We start from the raw sequence: 8,293 nt of genomic DNA on the forward strand, positions 1-8,293 counted from the left end.
GGTCATATGAGTAGATAGTAGACTTTATTTTTCCTTAATCAATCTGAATGTCATTATTGGTCATATCTATCACATTCCACATTTGAAAAAGGAAATTCAAGTAAAATGGAAACATGAAAAGATCTTCTAATTCTTATCCTGAAAGATTAAATTTACCTTTTCCAGGTGCATGGCATTAGCTAGAAAGGATATATGTGCAATGCTGAATTTGCCTTTGAACCAACTGTATAGAAAATCTTAAAGTACACAACCAAAACCAAAATAACTTCATTTGATTAGAACTCTTGTTCATGAGCTAGACTTAAAATAGACCAGAGATTCCCTAATCCTTTTCCATAAACATATTTGATTGTTGACGTCATAGTTTACTGTGTAAGGAGAAAAACTTTCTCCACATTTAGCTGAGTTAGGATTGAAGTAAATCTCTCATATATGATCTCATTCCTTTTCTCATCTGTGAACATTAGCAATAGAAAAAAGCCAACCCTGGAAAAGTAAATGTGTTCAAGAAAAAATACGGTCTTTCTTTTAATTTTAAAAATATATGTCTAGTGCTCACTTCGGCAGCACATATACTAAAATTGGAACGATACAGAGAAGATTAGCATGGCCCCTGCGCAAGGATGACACGCAAATTCGTGAAGCATTCCATATTTTTAGCAGTCCTCATATCAGACAAAACGGATTTCAAAGCAAGGGCAATTAAAAGAGACAAAGAAGGACATTTCATAATACTTAAAGGAACATTCCATCAAGAAGATATGACATTGATAAACATATATGTACCCAACATAGGAGCACCTAAATACATAAAGCAAATACTAGAAGACCACAAGAAGGATATCAACAACAACACACTCATAGTAGGGGACTTCAACACTCCATTATCAACAATAGACAGATCATCAAAGCAAAGAAACACCAAGGATATACGGGCATTGAACAACACACTAAACCACATGGACCTAACTGATATATATAGAACTTTCTACCCCAAAGAAGCAAAATATACATTCTTTTCAAAGGCACATGGGACATTTTCAAAGATAGACCACATGATAGGACACAAAACAAGCCTCAACAAATTCAAGAAAATTGAAATCATATCAAGCACCTTTTCAGATCACAATGCCTTGGAACTAGAAATCAACCTCACAGAAAAAAATCAAAGACACCCAAACTCATGGAGATTGAATAACATGCTATTAAATAATGAATGGATTAACAATGACATCAAATAAGAAATCAAGAAATTTCTAGAAACTAATGATAATGAGCACACAACAGCCCCAAACCTGTGGGACGCAGCAAAAGCAGTCCTGAGAGGGAAGTTCATAGCAATACAGGCATATCTGAAAAGGATAGAAGAATCTCAAATAAAAAACCTAACCATAAAGCTACAAGAACTAGAACAACAACAACAAACAAAGCCTAGGGCAAGAAGAAGGAACGAAATCATCAAGATCAGGGCAGAACTAAATGACATACAGACTAAATAAACAATCCAAAAAATCAACAAAACTAGGAGCTGATTCTTTGAAAAAATAAGCAAAATCGACAAGCCTCTAGCCAGTCTAATCAAGAAAAAAAGAGAGAAGAGCCAAATAAACAAAATCAGAAATGAAAGAGGAGAAATCACGACTGATACCACAGAAATACAAATGATAGTTAGAAATTACTACAGCCAACTGTATGGCAAGAAATTTGACAATCTAGAACAAATGGACAATTTCTAGAAACATACAACCTTCCAAAACTGAATCAAGAAGAAGTGGAAAGTCTCAACAGACCAATAACAAAGAAGGAAATTGAAACAGTAATCCAAAATCTCCCGGCACACAAAAGCCCTGGACCGGATGGCTTCACAGGCGAATTCTACAAAACATTCAGGGAAGAACTAACTCCTATCCTCCTCAAACTGTTCTGAAAAATCCAAGAAGAGGGGAAAATCCCAAACTCTTTCTATGAAGCCAGTATTATCCTAATCTTAAAACCAGGTCAAGACACAACAAAGAAAGAAAACTACAGGTCAATATCACTGATGAACATAGATGCTAAAATCCTCAATAAAATATTGGCAAACAGGATCCAGCAATACATCAAAAAGATCATACATCACGATCAAGTGGGCTTCATTCCAGGGATGCAAGGATGGTTTAATATTCACAAATCAATAAATATAATACATCACCGAAACAAAATGAAAGACAAAAATCACATGATCATATCTATAGATGCAGAAAAAGCATTTGATAAAGTACAACACCCATTTATGATGAAAACACTCAGCAAAATGGGAATAGAGGGAGCATACCTTAACATAATTAAGGCTATATATGAGAAGCCTGAGGCCAACATCATACTCAATGGACAAAAACTAAAAGCATTCCCCCTGAATTCAGGAACTAGACAAGGTTGTCCACTCTCCCCACTCCTATTCAACATAGTGTTGGAAGTCCTAGCCACAGCAATCAGACAAGAAAAAGAAATAAAAGGCATCCAAATTGGGAAAGAGGAAGTAAAACTTTCATTATATGCAGATGACATGATAGTATACCTAGAAAATCCTATAAACTCCAGTAAAAGACTACTCGATATAATAAGTGAATTTGGCAAAATAGCAGAGTACAAAATAAATATACAGAAACCTAAGGCATTTCTGTACACCAACAATAAAATATCAGAGACAGAAACAAAAAAGAAAATACCATTTACTATAGGAACTAGAAAAATAAAGTACCTAGGAGTAAACTTAACCAAAGAGATAAAAGATCTGTACTCTGAAAATTACATAACATTGAAGAAAGAAATTAAGGAAGATACAAATAAATGGAAGCAAATACCATGTTCTTGGATGGGAAGAATCAATCAACATCATCAAAATGGCCATACTACCCAAAGCAATTTACAGATTCAATGCAATCCCTATTAAAATACCAATGACATATTTCACTGACCTAGAACAAATACTCCATAAATTCATATGGAACCAAAAAAGACCCCGAATAGCAAAAGCAATCTTGAGACGGAAGAACACAGCAGGAGGAATCACAACACCAGATATCAAACAATACTACAAAGCCACTGTAATCAAAACAGTCTGGTACTGGCATAAGAACAGACATATAGATCAGTGGAACAGAATAGAGAGCCCAGAAATATTCACAAATATTTCACAAATATGTAAAAGGGCACATATTTTTCTTACCACTTTCTCCCATTATTGTTATTCTTTCTTAAACTTTTGAGCTTGATGAAATGTCCATGAGTATATTGCAGTCATATATTGACAATGAATGACAATACCAGCAGAGGAGTCCAAACACAAGGTATATTTGTCAGTTATGTTGTACAAGAAAAAGTGGCTGCTGATATACAACACACAGCCTTTTAAAGATAAAGATAAAGATAAAATTCATTTTTTACCTTAGTTTGTGACTTCGTTGTATTACAGTCAGAAAACAATCACTGATATTAAACTGCTAAATCAAAAAATCTGGAGTTATTTTGAAGTAAGCAAATGAACAAATTTTGACTGAGTACCTACTGTGTGTAAGACACAGTATGCCCCTTAGAGAAAGCAAGACAAATAATAAAGCATTTCTAGTAAACACATTATTAAACCATTTTTAAAGAATTAACTGGATTGTAAGAAAATGGATCTCTTAATTTCTCATTGAATACTGAGCACTTCACTGGGAACTGAAAATGTTGTAGAATTAGAAGTCATAAGACTTACTATGTTCATATTTCACATTAGATCTGTGGCCACTATATTTTTAGATTCATAATAAACACATGATCTGACAATAGAATACTACATTTAAAGTCAGGAATTGCAGACTTCATTTCTTTGAAGCAAGCTCTGGTTTAAGTCAGTCCATTTGTTTATTTGAATTTTATAATTTTATCACTTTGGGACACTTTCAATATAGAATCGTGTCAAGAATGAGACAGGGAGACTGAGGTACTATTGTGTATAAGAACCAATTAGGAATATTTTCTGATTGGACTATCATCTGTATTAAGTCAATCAAAGTTTATATCTTAATTTACTCTGCTCTTGACATATCATACTATATTTAAAAAGGATACTTTTCTGTTTTTCAGGCTAATAAAGGTTTAGGATGAAATGGATAATCCCAAGCAGTAGATTATCATGGACCTTGCTCTAGCCATTCACTAATTCATTTATTCACTCATTCATCAAATACTTGAGTGACTCTTTTATGCAAAGTTTTGTATAATTATCCCTCTTTTTATCTTGTCTCTTTATCCTTTTTCTTTCCACTGGATTCTTGCTTTTAACATACAAATAACTAAACTTTGTCTGACCCACTTTAAATCATCCTTGAGTTTGCCTTACCCTGTGTTCCTATCTCCCATTCTCTTTACAAACTTTAAAAAACTTAATCTGTATCTTAGTATTTTCTTATCTCTCACTATGCCAAGCCATAGTAGTCTGTATGTTTTCTTGATAACATCCCTGAAATTGATGTTGCTAAGGTAACCAATAACCTAATTATCCTTCAACTGAATAGAAACGTAAGTACTCTGCAACATTTGGCACTAAGAAGTGCCCCTTTTCTTGACACTGTCCTCCGATAACTTATGCAATGGAAAGGAAGGAATTAAAGCAATTGGCCTGTGATCCATCCCTTACTCCACTACCAGGGAGGAGTGAGGGATACTCTAGGGAAGGAAATAAAGCAGATGACTTTGTCCAATATCCTTGTAAACATGATAAGCAGACTGCTGTGCAAATAGATTAATGATATTGCTAGAAGGAGAGTCCTTATTTATGAAATTCTTTTAGCAGTATGTTCTTGATCTGCAATTACTATGGATCAAGGATATAAAATCTAGGATACCTGGCTGTCAGGACAATGTCATATAAACTAGTTAAGAATTTGAAATATAAGATGGAAACATTTATAATCTAAACTACCCTCAATGTGGGAGGTAAGCTTTATAAATCATTTAGGGTCCTTACCTATTTTGGACCAGGCAGTTCCTGTCCATCATGGGAAGGACATGGCTGTGGAGCCTTCATCCATTCCCAGACCTTTCCCTGCTTTGTCTGTGTCTCTTTTGATCATATCCTTCAAATTATTTGGAAAGCCTGATCTTCGAATATGTCACTAATTTGTGTCAGTCAGACTTGATAACCCAGTCCTGTGTGTTAACCCACACATTTGTGTGTTTACCAATTTCCACCCCAGATCTTGACCAGCTCTTACTGTTTTCCTCAGAAATGTCTGCCTCCCCAGAGTTTTTCCTTTCCTGATTTAATATACAACCATATCGCCCAAAATGGCATCAAATAGCCATTGAACACGTTTATGGACTCCCCTTATTTCCCCCCCAAAGAGAATATAGCCTTTCCATCTACCAAATGGTAGATAAAATTGGATTCTTTTTTCTCACATCTATGAAGTCATAACATCATGCAAGTCATATTGTCATATCTCTTATACTGGTTCTATCAATATCATTCCCAGTGTCACTAGTTTAGCTTAGGTTTGGTCATTTCTTGCAAGTATTAGTAGGTTTGACTTATACTGAATTGGTTTTCATGCCTTTAATTTGGTCTCTTTATCATCTGTCTCCCAAACTGCTGCTGAAGCTATTTTGCCAAATGCCAGTCTAATCAGATTGTCCCTCTACTTAAAATTCTTCAGAGTGCCTTGGATGGTGTGGCTCAGTGGATTAAGCACCAGCCTGTGAACAGCAGGGTTGTTGGTTCAATTCTTTATTCCCCATTCGGGCCCATACCTGGGTGTGGGCTAGTCCCTGGTCCAGGTGTGTGTGTGTGAGGCAACCGGTCAATGTTTCACTCCCTTTCTTTCTCCTTCTCTTCCCTTCTCTCTAAAAATAAGTAAATAAAATCTCTTTTAAAAGTTCTTCAAATGTAACCTATGGCTATCAAGATTATATAGGGCCTTCCTGATACATCTCCTGTTACCACTCTTATCTTCCAGAACTAACTTGCATTCTTATTATCAGTCATTATACTTACAATTCCACAAATGGATCAAGTTATAACTTTTGCAAAATGTCTTTTCACCCTCTTTTGAGATAGTTATTTTTTACATCCCTTATACTGGTTCTGTTATGGATTTTATTCTATTAGTAAAAATTTAAGTATCACAACAGGCTTTCTTTTTACAAATAAATCATATTTGATCAGGATGAATAACACAAGGGAACAATTTTTAACATAATTCCTGTTGAGTTTAATTTTTCAGCTGTTTTAGACTTAAATAGACATGCTAATTTCAAAACTGCAGCTAGTTTTCTTCTAACACGTCAAGTTTTTTTCTGTACAATTTATCTTAATGTGATCACTTAGGCTGGATTGAGCCTGGATCGGGAGAAGCACTAGTGCTCTCCTATTGGCTGAGAGAAAACCTCCCTCAAATGGGGAGGGATGGGGGATGACCTTGGAGACCAGTGACAGGTTCATACTTGTCTACGCTATTCAGGTACACATGAGACAGTGTGGTGAGAGCTTGTGTGCTGCTCTATATAGTGAATTGTATTCTGAAGTGTAGTCCGAGTTCTTGTTTATATACAAGAAATTAGCAGAATTTATTTTTTTATTTACATAGGTACTTATTTCCTTTCCTTCAGATCATGTCTGCCTCTGCTATTTCTTGTTGTAAGTGCCTAAAAAACCCTGATTTGTTTTGTTATAATTGTGGCAGTTTTACCATTCTCAATCAAAGGACAAACATCAGCGCATTTGTCAGGCAAGCCTATTTTACATATTTTAAAGTAAAACTTGGTGATCAAGATAAGTCCGGGGCCCCTCATAAGGTGTGCAAGCAGTGTGTTGAGAGTTTATGGATGTGGATGAAAGGAACACGTGATAAATTGCCATTTGGTATACCTATGGTTTGGTGAGAGCCCAGAGATCATTCAAGTGACTGTTACTTTTGTATAGTGAAACGTCAGGATATAACAAAAAAAATAAATGTAAAATAGAGTATCCTAGTCTACCATCAGCTATACACCCAGTACCTCATTCACCTGAAATCCCAGTGGCAGCTTTCATTGAACTACCTTCTTTCGAAAAACAGGAGTATGGTGAAGAACTAAGTGACAGCAATGATGAAGATTTTGAAACTGAAGATGACTCAGTTCATAAGGGATTTGATCAGCATGAGTTGAATTATTTGGCATGAGATTTGGGACTATCCAAAAAGGCTTCAGAACTCCTAGTATCAAGACTGCACAAGAAAAACTTGCTTGAAAAAGGAGCAAAAAGTATCCTACTTTCAATCAAGAGAAAGTGCATTTCTGCAGTACTTTTGAAGTGATGGTGGCTTTGTGTATTGCCATAACATACATGGTTTAATGGAGGAATTGGGAATTCCAATCTATAACGCAACTGAATGGAGACTGTTCATTGATAGTTCAAAGCGGAGCTTAAAGTGTGTCGTTCTCCACAATGGCAGTTTATTTGGTGCAGTCCCAGTTGGCCACTCAGTTTGTTTTTGTGATGAATATGAAGAGATAAAGAGTCATTGATCTGTTACAATATCACAAGCACAATTGGATCATCTGTGTTGACCTTCAAATGGTCTGCTTCCTTCTTGGTCAGTAACACGGATACACCAAGTATCCCTGTTTTCTGTGTATGTGGGACAGCAGAGCTCATGAGGAGCATTGGGTGGAGTCAAATTGGCCTCCAAGATCTGACCTCAAACCTGGTGATCCAAACATTCTACATGAGCCACTTGTTGACAGAAAGAACATTATATTCCCACCTCTGCACATAAAGCTGGTCTCATGAAGCAATTTGTTAAAGCTTTGCCAATTGAAGGAGACTGTTTCAAGTATCTCCTTTTGGTATTTCCTAGCCTGTCATTTGAAAAGATAAAATACCTTAATATGTATGTTTGGTAGCAGAACTTTACTACTTGTACACAATTTGACTTAACAGTAACAATATATAGCCTTTATATGAATAAAATAACTCTAAATAAACAGTATATTCAGGAAGTTTTTTATTTATTTTCTTCTGTATGTACATTTTGTATGATTTTTGGGACAAAGGGAGGGTATCCTGTACTTTAAAAGTTGATGTGATAGAGAAAAATTGCAGTCATTTTTGGAGTCAGATTCTGAAAGTTAGTAAAAACCAAGTGTCAGATACAACTCAGTGAAAACTGTGTTCCCCAATGCAATCATTTTAAAGTATTGTCGAATTGTATTAATGTTTCTTTATGATTTTCTTTTGCACCTGTGTTTATAAGGGAGATGGATATAGAGTTGGTTTTTTTTTTTA

General features: G+C 35.4%; 1 non-coding gene across 1 annotated transcript; it reads left to right on the plus strand.

Moving 5' to 3' along the window:
- The first annotated feature begins 551 nt into the window (after nt 1–551).
- On the plus strand, nt 552–658 carry LOC150005167 (U6 spliceosomal RNA). Its single transcript, XR_016512590.1, has one exon. It is a non-coding gene; the product is annotated as a U6 spliceosomal RNA (small nuclear RNA).
- Nucleotides 659–8,293: the final 7,635 nt, after the last annotated feature.

Source organism: Furipterus horrens, unplaced genomic scaffold (assembly GCF_987537825.1).
Source record: "Furipterus horrens unplaced genomic scaffold, mFurHor1.1.pri manual_scaffold_7, whole genome shotgun sequence".
Taxonomy (NCBI): Eukaryota; Metazoa; Chordata; class Mammalia; order Chiroptera; family Furipteridae; genus Furipterus; species Furipterus horrens.